The sequence below is a fragment of the Anser cygnoides genome, chromosome Z, assembly GCF_040182565.1.
Source record: "Anser cygnoides isolate HZ-2024a breed goose chromosome Z, Taihu_goose_T2T_genome, whole genome shotgun sequence".
NCBI lineage: Eukaryota > Metazoa > Chordata > Aves > Anseriformes > Anatidae > Anser > Anser cygnoides.
In genome coordinates this window covers 23,255,665-23,278,443 of record NC_089912.1, presented here as the reverse complement: position 1 = coordinate 23,278,443, position 22,779 = coordinate 23,255,665, and the positions used below count along the sequence as shown (strand labels likewise).

The following is a 22,779-nucleotide window of genomic DNA, read 5'->3' as shown; positions in this document are numbered from 1 at the left end:
TTGTTCCATGAATATTCTTGCAGATTCACTCAATTTCTTGATCATTTTTTATCTTTTGGAGTCTCTGTCCCCATTCCAAAAGTTTCACTCTGCCAGTTTGCAACCTTGTATTCTCTTGTGGAGTCTGCTTTGACTCAGGGTGCCTATACCTGTGCTCCTGCTCAGTTGTCAATATATAGTATGGGTAGTGCCACACCAGGCATTTGTTCTGCCAAACCCTGTTCTCCTATCTCCCTTGCTAACTAGCTGTACTTCTTCTTTGCTGCTTTGCCACTTTCAACTCCACAAGTTGTCATCTTCTCTTGCACTCTTCATTCCCTAGATTGTCACTCAGAAATCACACTGATGAAGTGCGACGTAACTGACCTCTTCCCAGCTCATCTTCCCCGCATCTCTTTGCAGCTGTCTTTTCCCCTCTTGAGGTTTTGACACCCAATGTGCAGGTACTGAAGACTTTCTGCAGAATATTATTTATGTAGCCACACAACTGAAACCCTTAAATCATATCCTTACCACTTGATTACAGCAATTGTCTTTTGTTCAAGTGGTTGCAGGTGTTGTGGCAACAGACAAGTTACTGTTGTGTGGAAGACACACATCTGCTGGTTATGTGTTCTCCTTTCTTAGCCTATTCTCTCAGTTGTCCTTTGCCTTACACTTTGGGCTTTTTGAGGCAGAAAATATCTTGACAGTATATTTGCATGGTGTTTTGAATTCACCTTCTTTCTTGTGTTGAGCAACTTGAGAAATTTCAACCAATTCCAATGCCAAAATGCAGTACCATAGGATCTCAACTAGGAATTTAGTAACTCTGTAGGCAGGGTAGAGTTTGGATACTCAGTGAATTAAATACCAATTTTTATCTCTGGGAACATGAATGCTAGTTCACCCATGAGCATCTTTGATATTGTACCCAAGGGAGAATTATAAATTGTTTATTTTTCACAGTAATATTGTATCATGAAGTTGTTCCATTATGACTGAAACCTCGATAAATGGACTGCTCTTACTGGTGCAGAGGGATAAAAGATCAGGCATAAGTATGCATAATTCCTGTGACAGAACTACTTACTTTAACTGAAAGAATTATTTCAATATACTTAATAGAACAGTCTCATTTTCAAAAATTGGCTGTTCACAAATCTGGCTTCTCACTGACAGACATCAAGCATGACAGCAATAATTTCATATCAGAGCAGGTTTATTCCTATTTGAATGCAGAATTTTGGCCATAAATATCAGTGCTGTTCTCTGGATGGAAATTGTAGCTGCTTCTATCTGTTTCATTGAAAACAAAAGTTCCAAGCATCCATTTTTTAAGGGAGTGGAGGTGGGGTAGAATTATTATTATTATTATTATTTTTTGATTGCTATTTCTTTTATCATTATTATGTGCATAAGAAAGAATGAGAGTCTTGGTGAGAAAATTATTCATTTCCTTTTCTCTGATGTGTTACATCTTCCACCCCTCCTTGTCTTTGAATAACTACATTGTAGGGATAGCTCAGTCTGTTGTGGGCTCTCCATCAAGATACTATATACCTTTTAGAAAACATCATGTTATCAGACCAAACCTGAACTGAATTTGCTCTATTTCCCCATGATACATATATATATATATATACATATATATATATAACTTTCAGTTTTGAATATTTTCAGAGAGAAGAAATCACGAAATGAATGAAAACTATAACCTGCATTGATCTACTATGTGGAGTGTAAGATCTTATATAATTTTCTGTATTTCCTTAAGAGAGAAAGTAGAAAGACTAGGTTTCCTTTCATCTAATTGTAACCATGTAAATATGGTTTACATATTTACAAACTCTTTCTGTGATCAGTGGAATATGTAAATATGTGTGTAAAATATGTATTCCCAGAGCAGGACTCAGGTGGTAGAATAGACCTGTAGAATCTATTTCCATTAGGGCTTGGCTGCTTTGCTTATTACAGAAGGAACCCACTCAAACAGCTTAGAGGAGAAGCCCAACTTTCAGATGCATATGATTACTCATAAAGTCACAGAACCATTGGAAAAGACCTCTAAGATGATCAAGTTCAACTGTTAACCTAGCACTGCCAAGTCTACCACTAAACTGTGTCCCTAACCACCACCTCCACAAGTCTTTTGAATACCTCCAGGGATGGTGACTCAACCACTTACTTGGGCAGCCTGTTCCAGTGCTTCACAACCCTTTCAGTGAAGAATTTTTTTCCTAATATCCAACCTAAACCTACCCTGGCACAATCTGAGGTCATTTCTTCTTGTACTATCACTTGTTGCTTGGGAGAAGAGGCTGACCCCACCACACTACAACCTCCTTTGTGGTAGTTGTAGAGAGTGATAAGGTCTCCCTCGAGCCTCCTCTTCTCCAGACTAAACAACCCCAGTTCTCTCAGCTGCTCCTAATAGGACTTGTGTTCCAGGCCCTTCACCAGCTTCGTAGCCCTTCTCTGGACATGCTCCAGGGCCTCAACGTCCTTCTTGTAGTGAGGGGCCCAAAGCTGAACACAGTAGTTGAGGTATGGCCTCACCAGAACTGAGTACAAGGGGACAATCACCTCCCTGGTCCTGCTGGCCACACTATTCCTGCTACAAGCCAGGATGCCGTTGGCCTTCTTGGCCATCTGAGCACACTGCTGGCTCATATTCGGTTGGCTGTCAATCAATACTCCCAAGTCCTTTTATGATGCACAGCTTTTCAGCCACTCATCTCCCAGCCTGTAGCGCTGCATGGGTTTGTTTTGCCCCAAGTGCAGGACCCGGCACTTGGCCTTGTTAAAATTCATACAGTTCGCCTCAGCCAATTGATCCAGCCTATCCAGATCCCTCTGCAGAGCTCTGCTACCCTCAAGCAGATCAACACTCACACTTCTCTTGGTGTTATCTGAAGACTTACTGAGGGTGCATTCAATCCCCTCATCTAGATCATTGACAAAGATATTGAAGAGAACTGGCCCCTGTACTGTGGCAGGACTCCAAGTGGATTTGATTCCATTCACCACAACAATTTGGGCCTGGCCACCCGGCCAGATTTTTACCCAGCAAAGCCTACGCCTATTCAAGTCATGAGCAGCCACTTTCTCCAAAAGAATGTTGTGGGAAATGGTGTCAGAAGCTTTACTAAAGTCTATATTGACAATATTCACAGCCTTTCTCCATTAATTAAGACCACAAATCTCATTTGTAGCCTCTATCCTTCCACTTGTTTGCTCTAACACTTTATTAATGAGCACAGTTTCTGAAATGGATATACAAATCTAAAATAGAAAGAGAGACCATTTGAAGTAGACATGCAGCTTGTCTTCTGATATGCATCATTAGGCTAAGAGCAGTTTAGTTTGCAATATTTTTTTTTTTCTGAAAAAAGAGAATAATTGTTAATTGAATACTCCAAATGATTCTGCTGTTTGCAAGAAAAGTAGATTGTTTCAGGATGAAGGACCTGGCTGCTTCAAACTATTTTCTGTTGGATTTGGTAGGACGGCAAGGCATGGTCCCAAAATGTTCCATGTGAGACATTTTTTGCATACTTCTTAAACAACAGAAGAAGTCGGGGGATCCAGACAAGGTAATTTTTAGAGCTCTTCACAAAAACTGGTATAAAAACAGAGAGATGCACTGTAATTAGCACAGTGTAGAAACTAACTTTTCACTAAATTATTCATGTAGAAGTAATTCTGGCAAGGAAATGCTTTCCAGTCTGCAAAAATGTGAGGCTGATATAGTGCTCCTGTTCTGCTTTGAACCAGGACAAAGGTGCAGGGGAGAAGAGAGTCCTTTCTGCTATTTTCACCCAGCCCAAAATATCCAGTCACCCAGGAAGAGCCAGACCAAACTCCCCCTGTGACCTGGGGAACCTGCACACTTGTTGGAGACCCCTGAGGTGACCGCCTCTATTCCCGGGCTGTTGTGGCTCTGGGGTTCGTCTCATACCCACACAGTTTTAATGAGAAATTCTGTCACACTTACTGTCACACTGTTGTTTCTCAGCAGGGAATTAAATTGATACAAAATTTTCGTCTGAAAAGCATCAGATCTGAGGAGAAATTCCTCCCTGATTCTTCATATTGCATTTCTTGGTGCCATGTTTTAATCAAGGTGGCTCAATTATTAGCAGTCTCCTCTGAAATGTAGCAAGCTGCTCTTGTAGTTTCTGCCACAATTTCAAGATTTTTTGTCTAATTTAATATGTATTACGGTGTATCAATATATTTTGCTATTTTAGACTGTTTTAGCATCTTCCTACCATTTGTTATCTCAGGTTTTGACTTCAGAGCAATGGTGAAGATGTTGGTTCAGCCTTTCAGTTCTTTCAATTTACCATGTCCTCCTGTCTTTGGTAGAGTTTGAGTGAGCAGCACTTCCTTTTATGAGCTTACGTGTACTTTGTATGTTAACTCAAGAAGCTTTCAGCTGTTTGTGAAAGAACACAATTTCTAAAAGCATTTATATAATATTATTAAATGAAATACAAGATAAATTAACAATGTCACATATCAAAATGTGGTGAATGCAGCTTTTTACAGACAAACACTGTAAGGTAGGTGTTTTTTTTCCATCTTTTTCATCTTTTTTTTTTTTTTTTCCAGAAAGTAAGCATTTTAATGCTTGTTTTAATAAGTCAGAATAATGTCCTGTATTATATGAATGCTTTTAAATTTCTGCCAGTGAGGAATATTTTCCCTAACTGAAATACTGCTTAGTGTTGAGTTTTAGCTTCTTATCTTTTAAAGAGGTCCCAAATTATGATGAATTTATTAATTGTTGAGATGAGTTATTTTAGTACTTAATGGTTAAGAAAAATATGAATGTTGAATGTTGCATCTAATTTGAATCATTTCTATTTTAACTATAATTTCTCTAGATAGTTTTTTTTTTTTCTGACTAGTCGTTTCTGGCAATAGTTAGAACTTTCTCTTCAAGTTAAAAAAAGATGAAGAAGGAAAAGAAAGAGAAAGATTAAAAAGAGAAAGAGAAAGAAAAAGAGAAAGGAAAAGAAAAAGAAAAAGATTAAAAAGAGAAAGAAAAAGAGAAAGAGAAAAGAGAGAAAGAGAAAGAGAAAGAGAAAGAGAAAGAGAAAGAGAAAGAGAAAGAGAAAGAGAAAGAGAAAGAGAAAGAGAAAGAGAAAGAAAAAGAAAAAGAAAAAGAAAAAGAAAAAGAAAAAGAAAAAGAAAAAGAAAAAGAAAAAGAAAAAGAAAAAGAAAAAGAAAAAGAAAAAGAAAAAGAAAAAGAAAAAGAAAAAGAATAGGAAAACAAACAATCCCTGACAAACTAACTTCGCATTTCAGTCAGAGTTGGGATAAACATTGAAACATTAATATCGAAAATATCTTGGTTCTTTCAGAAACTTCTGCGCGTACAGTGTGTGAACTGCTATTACTCAGGAATAAGAATATGCATACCCAGTATGGTCTTTGCCCTTTTGAAATAAATCAGCTTCTGTTCCCAACACTTGACTAATCTTACCCTGAGCTTTTTTCTTGGTCTTGAGAAACTGACATCCATAGATCTCCATAATGACTATAAAATTTCAGAAGTAATGGCATCAACTATATTAAAATTGCTTGCACAGTCTGTTACAATGCCACTATTTCCTCTCAAAGCTTTATTGTGTCATTTTCAATTATTCTTTAAAGTCCACTTTGATACATCTCAGAGCAGGATTGTGTCAGTAGATATTTAAATACCAGCTTGCATAGTTTGTCATTCTGCTTCTTTGCTTGCACATGTGTTAAAAAAGAACAGGAATCTAACTTGCTTACTGGACATGGCTGTTGTCAAACAATCTTTGCCTTTCGCTGAAAAACAACTATTGTCCATCCTTGACATCATAAAAAGAAAAAATTTTCAATTAAAATACCCAGATGACAATTAAGCTAGTCTCATGGGATATATATATATATATATATATATACATATATATAATTATATATAATATATATTTACTATATATATCTCTCATATGATATATACATTATATATATTTATGTAATTATATATAATTATAATATATATATTCTATATTATATATATATAATATATATATATTCTGATGCAGCCTTGCATAAGAGGAAATAAGATCTTGAAAAATATAATGTGCTTTCATAAAATACATCTCGGGCATCTTAAAATTGCCATTTTCTGGCATGCCCCTAAATAACAGAAACTTAGTTTATTCAGACAACCATGGAAGGGCAAGTGAAAAGCCAAGAAGTTTATATTGATTATGACTTGTGAAAAACTAATAGTGCAAAAGACTTGCAGTAGGACTTGCCTTCTGTTTTTAGTTTTCACACTATGTCTGGCAGGGTAGCGGCTCCAAAGAGAATTGCAACCTGCTGCTCTAGCAGAAAAAAAAATCATATTGTAAAAGTCACCATATGCTCAAACACTTCCACACCAACATTTCTGTTATCCTAATTGTGAATGTAAACTGCATCAGCTTGGCACGGACTAGAGAGAAAAGGTATGAGGGGCATAGACAGGCCTTTATTGAACTGCCAAGCCTTTGTTAAGGATAGGGTGGGCTAGGTGCACTCACTGTTTTTGTTTTGTTTTGTTTTGTTTTGTTTTTCAGTGAGGATGGGAAGGATGGATTTGAAACCAGTTGTGCCAGCCTTTGGATGTCATACTGTGCTGGCTTTCTGTTCTGATGAGATATATCAATCATTTGGGGGGAAAAAAAAAACAATGTCATTATAAAGTGGTTGCTTGCAAGGACTCAATTATTTGGGAGGTTTTAAAATTATTAAACACATTTGTGTGTGTTCATACAAGTGCTGTGTGTGGTAATTAGCTATATAACACTGGCTGCTGCTACAGCTACAACCAAGGGTTTTTCAAGCATATACAATCATAATTGTCCTGGAATATATTTAGAGACATAAAACAGATACTTTTAGGAGGAAGCAGTTAGAGTGTATACTGTGAAGAAGGTTTCTTTCATTTCTCCTGGGGCCCACTATGCATAGCAGTATGTTTTGATTTTAGGTGTCTCACCAGCCATCTCAGAAGTGGTTTGTGTTTCTCAAGCCTGCTAGCAGGCACCACACAGGTCTAAGCACTATGAATAGAAACTGGCTTGTGCAGCATGTCACACCACATGTCTTTCTGAGTAAGCATGTTAAGCGCTTTTTTTTTTTTTTAAATCCTTTGGTCTGTTATTTGGTTTTCACATGGTTGTATTCTTTGTCAACTTTTCTCTGATTTTGAAACAGTAAATATGCCCAAAGTGATTCTTTGGAATTATGTTTACATTTTTTGAGAAATCCAGTGGTGACATTTTATGGCTTGCCGATGTATGTACTCATGAACTTTAGAGAGCAGACATGATATGGACTCTGATTCACAGAACCACAGAATCACAGAATGACCAAGGTTGGCAGGGACCTCTGAAAATCACCTAGTCCAACCGCCCTGCCAAGCAGGATCACCTAGAGCACATTGCGCAGGATGGCATCCAGGCAGGTTTTGAATATCTCCAGAGAAGGAGACTCCACAACCTCTCTGGGCAGCCTGTTTCAGTGCTCTGTCACCCTCACAGTAAAGAAGTGCCCTCTTATATTCAGCTGGAACCTCCTGTGCTTCAGTTTGTGACCGTTACCTCTTGTCCTGTCACTGGGCACAACTAAAGAGACTGGCTCCATCCTCTCAACAACCTTCCTTCAGATATTTATACACATCGATGAGGTCTTCCCTCAGTCTTCTCTTTCCCAGGCTAAACAGGCCCAGCTCTTTGAGCCTGTCCTCATATGACAGGTGCTGCAGTCCTCTGATCATCTTTGTAGCCCTCCTCTGGACTTGCTGCAGTAGCTCCATGTCCGTCTTGTACTGGGAAGCCCAGAACTGGACACAACACTCTAGATTCTAGGAGTTCATCATGCACAAAAGCAAATAGGGCATAAGTTAAAAAAAAATTGATTGAATCTTGTTCTGTAGGTGCTTCATATTAATAGAGTACAAATTCTTATTATAGCACCTAATTCTGAAGTAAGATATCTGCTGCAATTTAAAACAATCATAATATTTGAGGATTCGTTTCTATTTTCTACACAAAACTGCTCTTTAATTTTTTTATTTTTATTTTATTTTATTTTATTTTATTTTATTTTATTTTAATGTGTGTTTTGTAGGTGTTTGACTAGATAGGAATTCATTAGTTCATTATTGTTTGTGTATGCAAGGGTTTCAGAAGTCATGTATGCATTTTTGAACAGCCCAATGATTGATATCACGAACAGTGTGAAAAACTGACATATTTTTGATATCCTGGAAAGTCCAAAAACTTGGAAGAAGAAGAAAAAATATTTTTCTGCCTTCTGTAATGCTACATTTTAAAAGTGACATTGAAGATCTAATTTGTTGCAATTGACAAAAATGCACTAAATATTTCGTTGGACATGTCTCTAACTTTTTTTTTTTTTGTCACAAGTGTTTGCCTTAAAACCCAGACCTATTTTTGTCCTGTTTGTGCTGGTTGTTCCTTGCTGAATGTTAGCAGACTTCAGTGGAACAGATGTAGAAAACGTTGTCGATCTGTTTAAAGAAGTTGATTAGGTTACCAGAAAGTTATAAGGTAGCAGGAACACATTTGGAATTTGAACTTACTATTGCCAGTCATAAGAGCTACAGCTTTGTATATTAGTTTTGTAGTATATTGGAGGGATTCTCTGTATCCGTATACATTACTGGAAGAGACAGAATTGAGGTACGGGGAAGCTCAGGTGTTTTTCAGGACTGTATTCTAAGAGTTGTGTATTGTTCCGCCTTTGCTATTGCTAGTTATGATATAATGGAAAACTGCTGACATAACTTACTCTAATAATTTCTTGTCAAGAGTGTCACTTTCCATAGGGTTTACTACCTCACATGGTCTGTGAGACACAGAAGAAATTTCCAAAAGGTGAACATATGATTCAGAATGTCTGCTTTCAGTGAATGTCTCTCTATCAAAGTCTTCTTATTTGCTCCTCTGGGAAAGCTGTAACATTTTCTGGACATGGCCTATGGATAAAATATTTGGACAATTATGAGTCTTCTCTTTTTAATGATATCGTACACAAAAAGGATTTGTATGCTGGAGGAAATCCCAGTAGAAAATTTTATTGGAGGTTATGAGGAAGACCGCTGCATTCTGTTTGCATTTTCCCCTTTTAAGCTTTGCCTATTTATTTGCGGGCCTATTCCAAGCCAAGAGAATGTATAATACAAAGAGAAATTGAACTTTTCTGTTAGCCTGTAGGCATCTGTGAAACAATGAGTAGTTCAGAAATTGTTGGTCATATGAAAAGAAGAATGGTGATTATGTATGTATGATGCAGGGTGTCAAGAAGAAGCAGTTGAAACCAGAGGGATATGTGCTGCATGGTCAAGACCTTCTGTGATCATCTTCTGAAGATGTGTGTTGCAAGAAGTTTCTCTGTGCATCAAGGATCTGGAGGAATCAAAACAATGCAGAGGTTGAAATGGTTTAGTTACATGTATGGATTAAACATTTGTCTCTCTTTTAATCACAACAGCTTTTTGAAGTGTCTTCTCTTGGGGAAAAGGATGGTGTTTCTACTGTGGTGGAAACCTCAACTTGAGCTCTTCATCATGTTACACTAAAAATATAAATAATTTAATTAATCAGACTGGAAGGCCTGTGGGACAAGGGTACCCTACAAAAGGGTAGTTACGTTATGTATGTAACTACCTCACTGGCTGCCTGCTCAATTAGTCAGACTTCATCATCCTACTGCTAGTATTTGGAGCAAAATTTGCAGAAATTTCGGAATTATGTTGGTGATGTGACAGGTGTGAGGTCACTGTCCGTTCCACTGAGATGTAACTGGTTTGTTTTGACCACTGTTTTTATCAGTCTGGCAGTTACTTACTGGAATTTTGTGGTTTTGAAATATAGCAGTGCTCTTCATCCAAATAATTTTATTGATTAAATCATTCCTTGCTTGTGTTGTATGTTTCCTTATAACCAGTGCTTCCTAGTTGTATCAGTTATTTTATGAATTTACCTTATAAACTATACTTCCACTTTTCTTTTATATGGGTGATGGATAAGGCCGAAGAAATTTGCAGAGAGTTATTACTCTATTAGATTTAATTCTATAACTATAGGAGTTCTTAAAATTATGTAATGGATACCCGAAGTCTAGGTGAGAACTGAATGTTTTTATTAAAAGAAATGCAGGCATGAATAAATATTCTACTTGGGGACCAGACCTTCCTACTTCTAGACATGATGAATAATGTTTTACTTAATAAAAGGTGCACTTATATCATTCAGATAGCTTGTTGAGTTGGAAATCATTCAGCCAAGAATGGTTATATGAGTATGGTTCATTAAAATGTATGTTCATTATGAGTGTGTTTGTCTTGCTTCATGGTACATTTGGCTATGCATTAAACATAAGTTTGATGAATAGATAAGTCTTCCTTGTTTTGCTATTTAAAAAATGCAGTTAGTTAATTGGAGCACTGAATAAATGTTATTTATAGTACTACCATGATAGAGTTCAGGCTTTGGCTGCTTTTTTGTCCAAGGTACTACACAGATTATTGTTGTTGTCTGTGTAGCTTGCATTTATGGCTAACGAAAAGGGGCTTTGAAAAGAAAAGATGACATGGCAATTGGCAATAAAAATTGTACTCTGGTCCAGCTGTGAACTTGAAGCCCACTGAGATTTGTGGGGCCTTCCACAGCTGTTATCAGACCCAGTGTGATAGTACTTATTTGATAACTAAATTTACCACAACCTGCCACTTAGTGGGTGTAAAAGAGCAATTTTCTGCATGTATTCTGGACTGTGAGAGAAGTAGGAGAAGGGATTTATTAAAATATGATAGGGGCTCAGCAATACAGACGTTCTCTTTTATTAAGTTGGTTCTTTGGGGAGAAGCAGAATAAAATGTGAAGATGTTTGCCTGCATCTCACAAAATTGGAAATGAAGTTTAATGTTGTTGTGAGACCATATGGATGGCTTGGATGGGATTTCCTGTAGATTGAGATAAACATCAGTAATTCCTAATTGCAGTGTCGATGTGTAATGTTTTGAAGAAAGGTTGAGTCTATTTTGTTGTGAAGTAAAAGTCATTTAAATGTGCTGTATGAAGATTTTTTTCCACTTTTGCTAACGTACCCACTCTTCCTTGCATCTCCCAGAGCGCACAGCTTTTGCACGTGTTCCCTAGCCCCAGCTCTGTCCTGATGTGCTACTGCCATTCAGATCTGCACCTCTCACAAAAACAAGGCCTTGCCATCTTGGGTCCTGTGTGTTCTGTGGTCTTCTGAACTCTGCTTATATTAGACACCTGATCTGCCACTTTTCTGAAAAAAAAAAATAATAAAAGATTAGATTCATATAACAGAGGCCATAAACTGACATAGCTGGGTATACAAGTGATTCAACTTGATAAGTCTTCCTTGTTTTGCTATATAAAAAATGCAGTTAGATAACGAGCTTTTTGAATATGTCCCTTTTCAAATATGTTTCTGACTATTTAAACTGTCTTCATTATTTCTGACTATTACTGCTCTTTCTATCTGAAGAAAACCTGCATTATTCCATAGAAGGCTTTAGATGAAACAGGGCAATTCTCTTTTATCCATTAAGAGAGGCGTTATGTGTCCTAGTTTCAGCTAGGATAGAGTTAAAATTCCTCTTATGAGCTGGTATGGTGCTATGTTATGGATTTAGGATGAGAATAATGTTGATAACACAGTGCTGTTTGACTGGTTGCAGAGCAGTACTTACACCAAGCCAAGGACTTTTCAGCTTCTCCCTCTGTCCTGCCAGCGGGCAGGCTGGGGGTGCAGCAGGAGCTGGGAGGGGACAGAAGCGGGACAGGTGACCCCAACGGGCCAAAGGGGTATTCCATACCATACGGCATCGTGCTGGACAAGTAATGTGGGGTGGCTGGCTGGGGGACAGCAGGGATACTGGCTGCTCGGGTATAGGCTGGGCATCGGTCAGCGGGTGGTGAGCAATTGCATTGTCCATCGCTTGTTTTGTAGACATTATTATTAGTAGGACTATTATCATTTTTATTATTATTTCTTTTCTGTCCCATCATCTGTCTTTATCTCAGCCCACAAGCTTTTACTTTTTCCTGGTTCTCTCTCTCATCCCACTGTGGTGGGAGGATGAATGAATGGCTCTGTGGTGCTGAGCTGCCAGATGGGTTAAGCCACAGAAATATGTCAGACTAAATCAAAATTAAAATGACCCCAACACTGTTTATCGAAGTCTGGATTCTTGTTTATATCCAGCCACTAAAGGGAAGCAAACTATTTGCAACATTTAACTTTACTGTAGCACTCAGAACTTTGCAGCTTTTGCTTGTAAAGATCTGTTATCTGCCCTGGGCCAGCTGGGAAACACTGTTAACCCAAGTATGCATAGATGTAAAAAAAGCTGGTCACAACTGGCTACATCTATTAATGTTCAAGAAAAGTGTTCAAATACTGGAACAAGGTCTGCACTCCGATAAATTGATGTTTAGTTGGCAGATTATGAAACTGAAGGCTGTGAAATAAGTTCTCCATGTTTATTTATCTTTGTACTTTGAAATTAACAAGAACTTAATGCATCTTTGAGCAGTGCAAAATAAGAGCCTTGTTCATATGGTTTTCCACAAACAAATTTTCATCAAGTAGACCTGCACCTCTGTGTCCTGATGGCTTTTGTGATGGTTTTGTCATGATGAAGATACTATTTAGAGTAAAATATGTTCTTGCTTTAGTAAGACTTATTCTGTATTTCTATTTGTAATGACTGTCCTGGCTGCTGAAGCAGTTTATGAAGGCTTACATATTTCATAGAAATAGTTGTATGCCATAAAAAATAAATAAAAATTTTGAAGATTGTTGGCTATATGAGGACGTACCATAAGCATCAGTCTACAATAGCATGATAAATACATGTTACTGAGTCAGCTGTCTGCATTTGAAAGAGAATCCTTTTTAGAAAAAGAAATTCCTATCCCACTGTCCTATCAGGTGGTCCATAGGTTACCTGATAGCTTTGTGGGGTATTTTGAAATATGCAATAATATCTGGTCAGTTTCTGTTTCCCTTGAAACACCATTTTGTCTGTCTTAATAACTGATAGAACTCTAAAATGCATAGTTTAAGGATATGCAAAAATCTGCTCAGATTGATCATTTTCTTTCCCTACAAATGAAATACTTGTCTTTCTTGAGTTTAATTAACAACTGTTGCAGATGAAAGCTCATGATTTTAATCTGAAGACTGATGTTTAAAGAAAGTAAGTCAAAGTATATCTTCGACTGGTGAACACAATCGATCTGTCAGGCTGCAACATCAAAATTCGTATCACTTTGTTCTGGGATGAAATACTATGACTCTTGCCTGAAGATATTTCAGATTTATATGGATGAAAGTGATTTGGTGGAAGGATATCACTTGCTTGCATAGGACCTGCTTCCCTAAATCTGGCAAAAGAACTGCAGCAATAGCCTCCACTGCCCCTTGCTGCAGCTATTGTAGTGGGTGACTCGTGCTCTCAGAGATGCTGTTTTGCCTGACTGACATTTTTAGGCTTAAACTGGAGAAGAATCATTGTATAACCAAACTCAGGAAGAAGCAGAAGAGGAAGCAGAAATGTCTGAACAAAGGAGAGTGTTGAAGGAGCAAATAAGCACAATGTGTTTTTAAGTGGAAAAAAAAAAGCTTTGTTATCACAATGACATAAAACTGAACATAATTGAACATAATGGGAGGTGAAGGATGGGTGCATGGCCCATGGTCAAATGCTCTTCATTCAGAGGCAGGGCAAGAGAGATCTTTCGTTTATAGTGACAGTTAGCTGTCACTTATATATGTGTTACGTTTCAGGAAAAAAAAAAAAAGGAAAAAAAAAAAGGAGAATTAATAACAAGAGACTATACCCCCTGTTTCTGCTTATGGCTACTCCTCAATACATAAAAAAGATATTACCTCAGGTAGTCCAGAAGGATATTGTCTTTAAATGACATTGGATTTAATATTTAAGTAGTTAGACACATCTTCCCTTCTTTTTCCTGGGAAGGTACTCAGTAACTGTCCTGTCTTGTCCTAGTGTCCCAACTCTGATAAGGGCAGTGGGCAAACAGTATGATATCTGAAAATAAAACAAAACAAACAAACAAAAACACTACAAAACCCAACCGTGATGTAATTTTCTTTGTGGAGAATGGTCATCTAAAAACAGAGCAACTAGTTCCTCCAAGTACCTGAATTCTCTCTCTTCCAGTAAGTAATATATGTACGCACTGAGAATCCATGCAGCATCATTTAAAATAATTTACAAAGCCATCAATTTTATTAACTGGCATTGTCAAACTCTTAAATTCAGTGTATGTTCCCACTACCATACAATTTTATGGTAATGTAACTAACTTCTTGAAACAGACCTACAACATGTGCTCCTGCCATTCCACCCAAAGGCTCATTAATTTCTGGCAGGTAATGACCAGCTCTTCCTTTTAAGCAAATTTGATTACATATTGTGACTACATATTCTCCCCAGAAGATTATTTCCTTGTGACTTTTCTTAGACTATACACATATGGAAAAACTTGCTCTAAGTAAATATCATATATACCAAACTATTTGAAAAAGAGGAGTTCCAAAAATTGCTTGTTTGATTCTGTCTTATGTTGACTAATACATGCTAAGGTTATTTGAAAGAATAAGATCTTCTGAAGACAGCAGAGTTCAACTAGTCCAAGTCATAGCAGAGTTGAACTTGACCGTTGTATATAATGTGTTAATAATTGCTGCTGCATGTTAGATTCTGTCCTGGCTCTACTAATGAGGAATCTGTCAGGGGTCAAAATAGAAGTCCTTTTACCTAGGTTTAGTAATACTTCTACACATCAGTTGAAATCCTCGTAGGGATGGTAAGCCAAAATTCCATGTTTTATGCATAAGCCTTAGTTTGAATGATCTATGTATTAGAAGAATGAATGACCCCAAGTCTTGTTTTGAGGCAAATGCGGTTACAGTGATATTGATACAGATCGACTTGTACTCAGCATTTTACAGACTGCCCTTGGTTGCCCTCTGCTGCACCGTGGGATGGCAACACTCGTGCAATGCGGGATTTGAAAGAGGCTGTTAACCACAGGTGATGCTACTCACCTTCTTACTTTCTTTCCTCATGCGGGGGTTACAAAACTGTTGTGTCTCTATTGAATTAATTAATAGCGTCCCCTCTGATAGGTTAATGAAACAATGCAAGCCTTTGGGGTTGTTGTTAATGTTTATTATTATTTCATATACACACTACCAAGAATTTGCTCTGTTGAATGAGTGCAAAATATCATCTAAAACTCCTTTGAGGATAATGCCTAGTTCTGCCAAATCTTTCATGATGGCACCACAAATATTCATGCAATTACATGCTCTTGTATGTAATTAAGCCATTTTTAATTTCCAGGGATGACTTTCCAAAAACAAAGTCAATGAAACATTTTATTTCTCGTATCAAAGCAATGCCATTGTGTGAACAGTGAAGCAGAAACATTTTCTGAGGAAATTTGTTTTATTTGCTCCAGGAAGAGATGTCCAGAATTTGAATAGCTATTTTGCAGAATATGTGCATTTCAAAAAGAACCTATAGTTCTCCTGTGGTCTAGAGGCAACTGCCAGAGTCTTAAAGGGTCAGCAGTCACTGGTGTTTCCTGTAGGGGACCTTGAAGGAGATCAACACAAGATCAGTCATTGAAATCTTTCTGTGGTAAATACATAGATTTTTGGCAATATATAAAAGAGAAAAGCACACCTACCAAAATTGCAGACTTACAGCAAGAAATAGAGCTGATAAAGTGAAATCAAACTACTATCAGTTGATGCAGTGCTAATAAGTGATGCATTAGGAGCAAATGGCTCACTAAGCACATTAGAAAGTGCTAAGCGATGAAGCAACCCTGTTATTCTCTTTTTCTGCACATTTATAAAACCAATGTAAATGGGTGGTTTATAAATAATGCTCTTTATTCTTGTTATGTCATAAGATATCACACAATACAAAAAATCATGCTTAATTAAATTTTGAAAGTTAAAAAATTGCCTCATTTTGGAATATATTTTAATGTCAGCAAAGTAAGAGAACAAAAGTGTTATAACACATCCATAATTGCCATAGCAGGGGAGCAGGGGGCTGAAACAGAGCAGAACTACTGCTATAAACTAGGCCTATTTTACAAGAGAGGAAATGCTCTTAATTTCATAAAGCACAGTACATGCAGCAGTTAGTTTGGTTTCTTTTTTGCTCACCAAGACCTTCTACAACTTTGTTAACATAGTTACTTGGGCAGGAAGTAGAAGAGGAAACAGATTTACTAATTTGCTGATGTCTTCACTGCAATTAGTTAAATCTTCTGTGTTTGGTCCATTTGCTAACAATTTGAGTGCATTTGTGTGCGTATCTCTAATATAGCAAATTTTCATGTCTAAATTCCATTTAGTGTAGAACAGTCTTTCCCAAATGGACACGATGCTCAGAATATGCACAACTGAAAGCTGCACACACAAATAGTTTTATGTACAGGCTGAAACTGGCTTGCAGTCAGCCTTGCAGTAGTCCACAGAATATAAACTCCATTTACAAATTTGAAGCTAATGTGAAATTTGACATAGGTGTCCTACAGTTTAAAAACTCATAGAAATGCACTGAAGTTCATTTTTATTACACCTGCCTAATCTGCAGTCTTGCAACAAAAATCAAAATGATTCAGAATTTGAGTTTTATTAGTTTAAGGGAGAGATCTGAGATTTGACTAATTTAACTTTTTTGAGGTATTTCAATAATAGCTAAAACTAAAAAAAAAAAAAAGAAGTGCAGCAGTGCAAACACTGGATGAGAAAACTGATGTTATAAGTACTGTTTATTTGCAAGGAAATAAGTGCACCAGTTGTGCAAAATAAGAATGTTCTCATAATATTGTACTTTAAATTTATTTCATTCCTCAGGCAGAGATGGATATCTAGTAAAGTGCACATCAAATCCTAAATCTTCTAAATTTTCCAGAAGCTTTCCAGAAATATTGAAATTCTATTCTTTAAATTCTTGGTATTTTTTACAGCTTTTTAAAACAGGGCATTAGAAATAATGTAGTAACAGAAAGAAGTTACAGAAAAGATGCACGTGAATATGTATCTTGATGTCTTTCATTCAGTATATTGAAAAGAGTCAAGGAGAGGATACACAGTATTGCTTAGCTACACAGATGCCCATTTGGAAATTATGTGATATATCCTATAGGACATCCTATATATCCTATATCCTATGGGATATCCTCTCTCTCTCTATAAAATATCCTATAGGATAGGATAGGATAGGATAGGATAGGATAGGATAGGATAGGATAGGATAGGATAGGATAGGATAGGATAGGATAGGATAGGATAGGATAGGACAGGACAGGACAGGACAGGATAGGACAGGACAGGACAGGTCAGGATGGAAAGTCAGATATTTGTGATTTGGTTTTAAAAATTACTATACCACTCCCACTAGCAGCAGCCCATATTTTTCACTAATGTTAAAATTCTTCAGAAAGCATTCCCAGGAGTTCATGCACAGCAATGTGTATACAAATATCTGCAATAGTATACAGTTCCTGACAGGCTACAAAACCTCCTTCCTTACATTTTCTAAAAATGGATGCTGTTTCAGCATCGTTTTTGTGCTCCTACCTAGTAAAGACTGGATAGCAGCAGTGAATGAATGACTGCTTGAATTTACAGTCTGAGACAGTTCGGGGCTTTTAACGGTGACAAGCATTAAAAAGGGATTTTTTTTTTCTTTGGTGTGGAAAGGTAAATATGGTAACTAACTTTTAGCTGGCCTGGTTGGCACTAAGATACTTAGAAACAGTACCACTTGGTACATTCATTTACATTTACAACCTTTGCTATTTCTTTTTAAGGGTTAAAATTCAAAGGTCTTCCAAGTGAAAAAAGAGGAGGAGAAAGAGAAGATTTTTTGATAGTCTGGAACAAGGCAAATACAAACAGAAAGCATGAACAACCTCTTTTAAATACTGTTTGATGTCTTGTTAATTGTGTCAGGATTTCCTGATCAGAGTTCTTCAATACACATTGAATTTATTATTACTTAGATTTGAATAGCACGAGAAAAATCTAGATGCTGTAGCTTGGGTTCAAGGTGTTCAGGACCCTTTCTGCAGGCAAAATATTGTTCATGTCAGGAATGTAAGATTCAACCCATTGCTTTTGTTGTGAATTAGATGTACATTTTATTTTAGCAATGGAAGTAATAGCTCAAATGTTCAGCTGCTCAGGCTGTGATACAGTGATGAGCTATTGATTTTTTCTGTGCTATTTTTGTTCCAAGCAGATCAGTACATTCCTATTTATTTCTATTTTAGAAATCACTAGTTAATTTGAATACTTTTTTTTGGACGATGACCCATTTGGTTGGCTTGCTTGTAAAGTGAGAATAGAAATTTGCAATTACTTTTATCAGCTGGTTCAGTTCTTTGTCCTTGATTTGCAGCGATAGATGTGAATCAGTCATGCAGCAACTTCGGTAAGGTTATTGATATGCTGCAGCTACAAAACTCCTTGAGGCAAATGTACAGAGATGGAGCATGAAGGAGCAGAGGATGAAACCATCATGAGAGAAGAGAGGTAGAAAATGAATGCCAGTTAGCATGAAACCCTACATTAAGAAATAGTATGGCAGGTGCCATGGACTGACCCTATGGGGTCAGGCGGCCGGAGAAGAGCTCTGCATTTCCCTCCCCACTGGGTACCATGCTAGGATAGTCCTGTTCAGCCACAGAAGGGGCAAAGAGTGAAATCACCACCACTATCCTGGTTTGTGACCTAAAGACCTCTTATAACCTGCTCTTTCATTTCATGCATATAAGGAATTTTTAAAAGTAATTCTATTAATATAAAATGTCACTTCAATGCGTTTGTATGTGTGTGCAAGTGTTTGCAACATTGGATGCTTGGCTTGTAAACATGTCAAAAGGTGGAAGAATAAATATGATTCCTTGTACTGATAATATAGGTAATACAATGCTGGATGGAAAACCAAAGCCAAGTGGCCTTTAAAAGTTGCCTTCAGTCATATTGACAGCACCAGAACTTCACTGCTGTTTTGATTGCAACATGGTGTTGCTGTTCCCTGAAGTTCAACTCTATCTTTCATATTTTGCATCTTCTAAAAATAGGCATTCCCCCAAATGAAATCAATTAGCAGAAACAGAATTTATTGAAATCATCTGAAAAAGGCAAGCCAATGGCAGAAGAAAACAAATACAAATTCTAATATACAAAATGCTTTTATATCAAATACCCATCAGTTAAAATTAATGTAGGGACTAAAAGACTTGTTGAGACAAACACAGACAAGGGAATAAGGTCTATTGGTTATTATCAAACTCCTTAAAGAGTGACAAGAAAATTGCTTAGAAAAGGATGGATGCTGGTCATGAATAGTCCATTTCATATAAACATCAGAGTCTTAAATAAGACATATGAGATATTTGATAAATATAAATATATATTTTAGAGGCTTCTTGAGCTATCATTATAATAATGATGTGATTCTTCATTAAATTTTGCAACGTGATTCAGAGTCTTATGCCCTCTATTCAATTTTATATAAGTAATATGATATTTTGTGAAGGTTCTGGGCAAATGACTGAGAATTATACTTTAGTTTGTATTTCCAGAATGCGAAAAGATTGTAAGTCGGAACATTTGAACTTCTGTATTTCAAGTTTAGATGGTCATTGCTTTTCAGCTTGATGGGAAATGGCCAGTGGCTTGAGTCCCATTGAGAGCTAGCAGACTTCAATATCACTGCTAATATTGTGTATTATTGAGATACCAAGCCAAGGTTACAAATGCTAAGAAAATACACTGAGTAGTAATACTGACTGGAATTTAAAGTTAAGCTGAGAAGTGATGTGTAAGTTATGCTTGGTCAAATTATCCAGGGACTTGTTAACACCAGGGAACTGACTGATGTAGTACATTAAATGACCTTGCTATTCAGGGTAGTTCCAAACAATGGTATTAATTCCTGCATAAGGATTATTTCAATCTTAGTAGGGCTCATATATGGATGTAATGCTTACAGAAGAATGTTACTCCAGAACAGATGTGCCATTCATTTTTCCTATACAGACAAGTCCATTAAGGCTACTGACACTCATAGCTGCTTCTAGATCATCACAGCAAAGAATATTTGTGTTTCAGGCCATTTTCCTCATAATATTCCCGTCTTTGTCTTCTCTATCCCCTATTTTATTTTATTTTATTTTTTTCTTCATAAATCTTCACTCTTTGAGCCAGCTGTGGTCTTTCCCATGTTTTCTCCTCAAATGCAGTATTAATAACACGAGGATTTTCCAGAGGAGAAAAGTAGGTGAAAAGAAGGCATATCTCACTTGAGTGAATCTCAAGGATATTTCTCTTAAGATTATTTAAGTTATTGCAGAAATAGCTTATCCATCACTTTCACTGTTTATTTTGTGAATTCAGAGAAACTTTAAGGAATTCCGTATGGGTGTAACATGGTCATTGAGAAGACGACAAGAAAGTGCCAACCACTGAATCCAAAACTCTCCTGAGAGCTTTTCAGTGTTCTTCAACTTGCAGGTCACCAAAATGTTTTCAATGAAATTGCAAATTCTTCGTGTAGTGAAATCAAACCTGTGAATCTCACAGCTTTTGACTATACACCCTCCAAAAGCAGTTCATGCTTCTTCCTCCCCTTGACTGTAATCAGAGCAGAGTGCATCAGCAGCCTCTCCCTGCTCCTGGAGGTTTGGCTGCCTGGGAAGGGGGCCAGATCCAGCAGGGCAGCAGTGCAGCCAGCTGTCCAAGAAGCCCTTGGGAAGCCCTCGCCAGGGATTTGACCTTCCTTTCTCTCAGGGCTGGCTTCTGAGCTGAGGTCTCACCCTTGGTCTCTGCCTGAGCTACGCTACAGGAAGGCTGTGCCTAATCTCAGACTGCCCTCACTCTGACTTACTGACTTGGCTTCCTGACTTGACCTTGGGTCTGCTTTGTTGCAGGGGCTGGAGTGGAAGCCACAGGTCCTTTGGCCACCCCTCGTCACTGTCCTGGCCTCATGTTCCTCTTTTAATTTGGGCATGGCAGACCTGTGCCCTTGTCAGTGGGTCACTGCTTCTGCTATCCTTGTGGTGCTTCGTCCTGGTTCATCTTCCCTTGCAGAGCAGCCTGACCTTGCTGCTAAATGACACATGGGTAGAAAACTGCCAACAAGAACAAATTAGACTAAAGCAGCGAACATCATCTAGGAGAAGCAGAAGTGCTTATTAATGCATTCTGCCCAAGCATGCAGTCAGGAAGAGCAAAATGACAGAAGAGTGAATTACATTTTATTATTTTTCTGACTATTCTGACAATTCTTTGCTAGCACCTGGAATGTAAAGTGAGTGTATCTTGAAAGATTTTGATTCCATTTCTTGTATTTTTTGCCATGTAGCTTTTTTATTTTTTATTTTTTTTCTTCTTGAAGGATGATTTGGATACCTAGCTGTTGTATAAAAAATATAGTGAACTTTCTTGGGGGAGTTTTTTTTTTTCTTTAAATATTACGTTTTTCCTCCACTGAAGTTTCTAGAAGGTGGAGAAGAACCATTATTCATGGAATATGCAGACTGAAATGTCATCTTTCATTTGAATTTAGTCTTTGACATTTCCCTTTGAAAGAGGATATTGGTTGGATATTAGCACACATTGGCAGAGGTCTGCAGTAATTAATATGTACAAGAGAAGATACTAACAAAGCAAAAAAGGGAATAGCTTTCAAATATTAAACTCAAAAGGGTCTTTGATATAACAGTTGATGACAACACCTGTTTACAGACAGGAAAACTGCATAAACACTGACAAAGGAAAGAGTGGGACTAGATTTGTCTTGTTTATTCAAATGCTCTTAAAATATAAGGAGTAGAGCTCTATCCATGATAATTTTGAGTTTACTGATCAAAATTGATGCCTACAGATATTAAGAAAAAGGGCAAATATATATATTTTTTTTCCTAAGGTCCTGATAATTCTTTGTGTTTTGGCGTTTCTGTTGAAGGTTTGGTGAGATGTCATAGAGGAGCATTACACGCTCCATGCAGCATCAGGTTTCCAGAAAGCTGAGAATGGCAGTCTCGCCCCCTGTTAATACTCCACTGTGGCACTTCGGTAGGGAAAATCTGTTGGTGTGGGAGGAAGGGCTTCTTGTTCATACTTATTGGCATGATGGCTAACCTTACCAGAAATATTCTTTTCTTGATCAAAAGTATGGATGCCAGAGTGTTCTCCAAGTCAGCTTTGCACAGATATTAAGGGCCCTAAATCCTTCTATGGTCTTTTCATGCCCACATTTTCATTTTTCCAGTTCAAATTACATGCACATACATGCATACTCCTTTGCACACCTGATGGGAATAAGATATTTCTGCATCTGAATTTGTCAGTGGATCGCATGGATAAAGTTTCACTCAGTGCAATGTTGTCTTCTGTGTAACCTCCTGTGAACTCTGGCATGCTAATGTGGGGTAAGAATCCCATGAACAAAATAACATAGGCTATGTAAAAACAAAGTCTGCTAAACTTTGAGTCTTCCCTTGATTTTCAGTGACTCTGGGTCTTGATGCCTAATTTGTGCCTACTTTAGATCTAAGGAACAAATTGAGAGACCCAGGCAAAAGACCAGGTTGGGCAATGGCTCTATGATGAAAAAAAAATGTGCAGCTGCTGAGGCTGCCA

At 37.4% G+C, this 22,779-nt stretch overlaps 1 long non-coding RNA gene across 1 annotated transcript in view; it reads left to right on the top strand.

Annotated features, from left to right (window-relative positions):
* The window catches only part of LOC106046540 (uncharacterized), a 134,243-nt gene that overhangs the window by 110,758 nt on the left and 706 nt on the right, over positions 1-22,779 (top strand). The gene's annotated exons all lie outside the window — the stretch shown is intronic.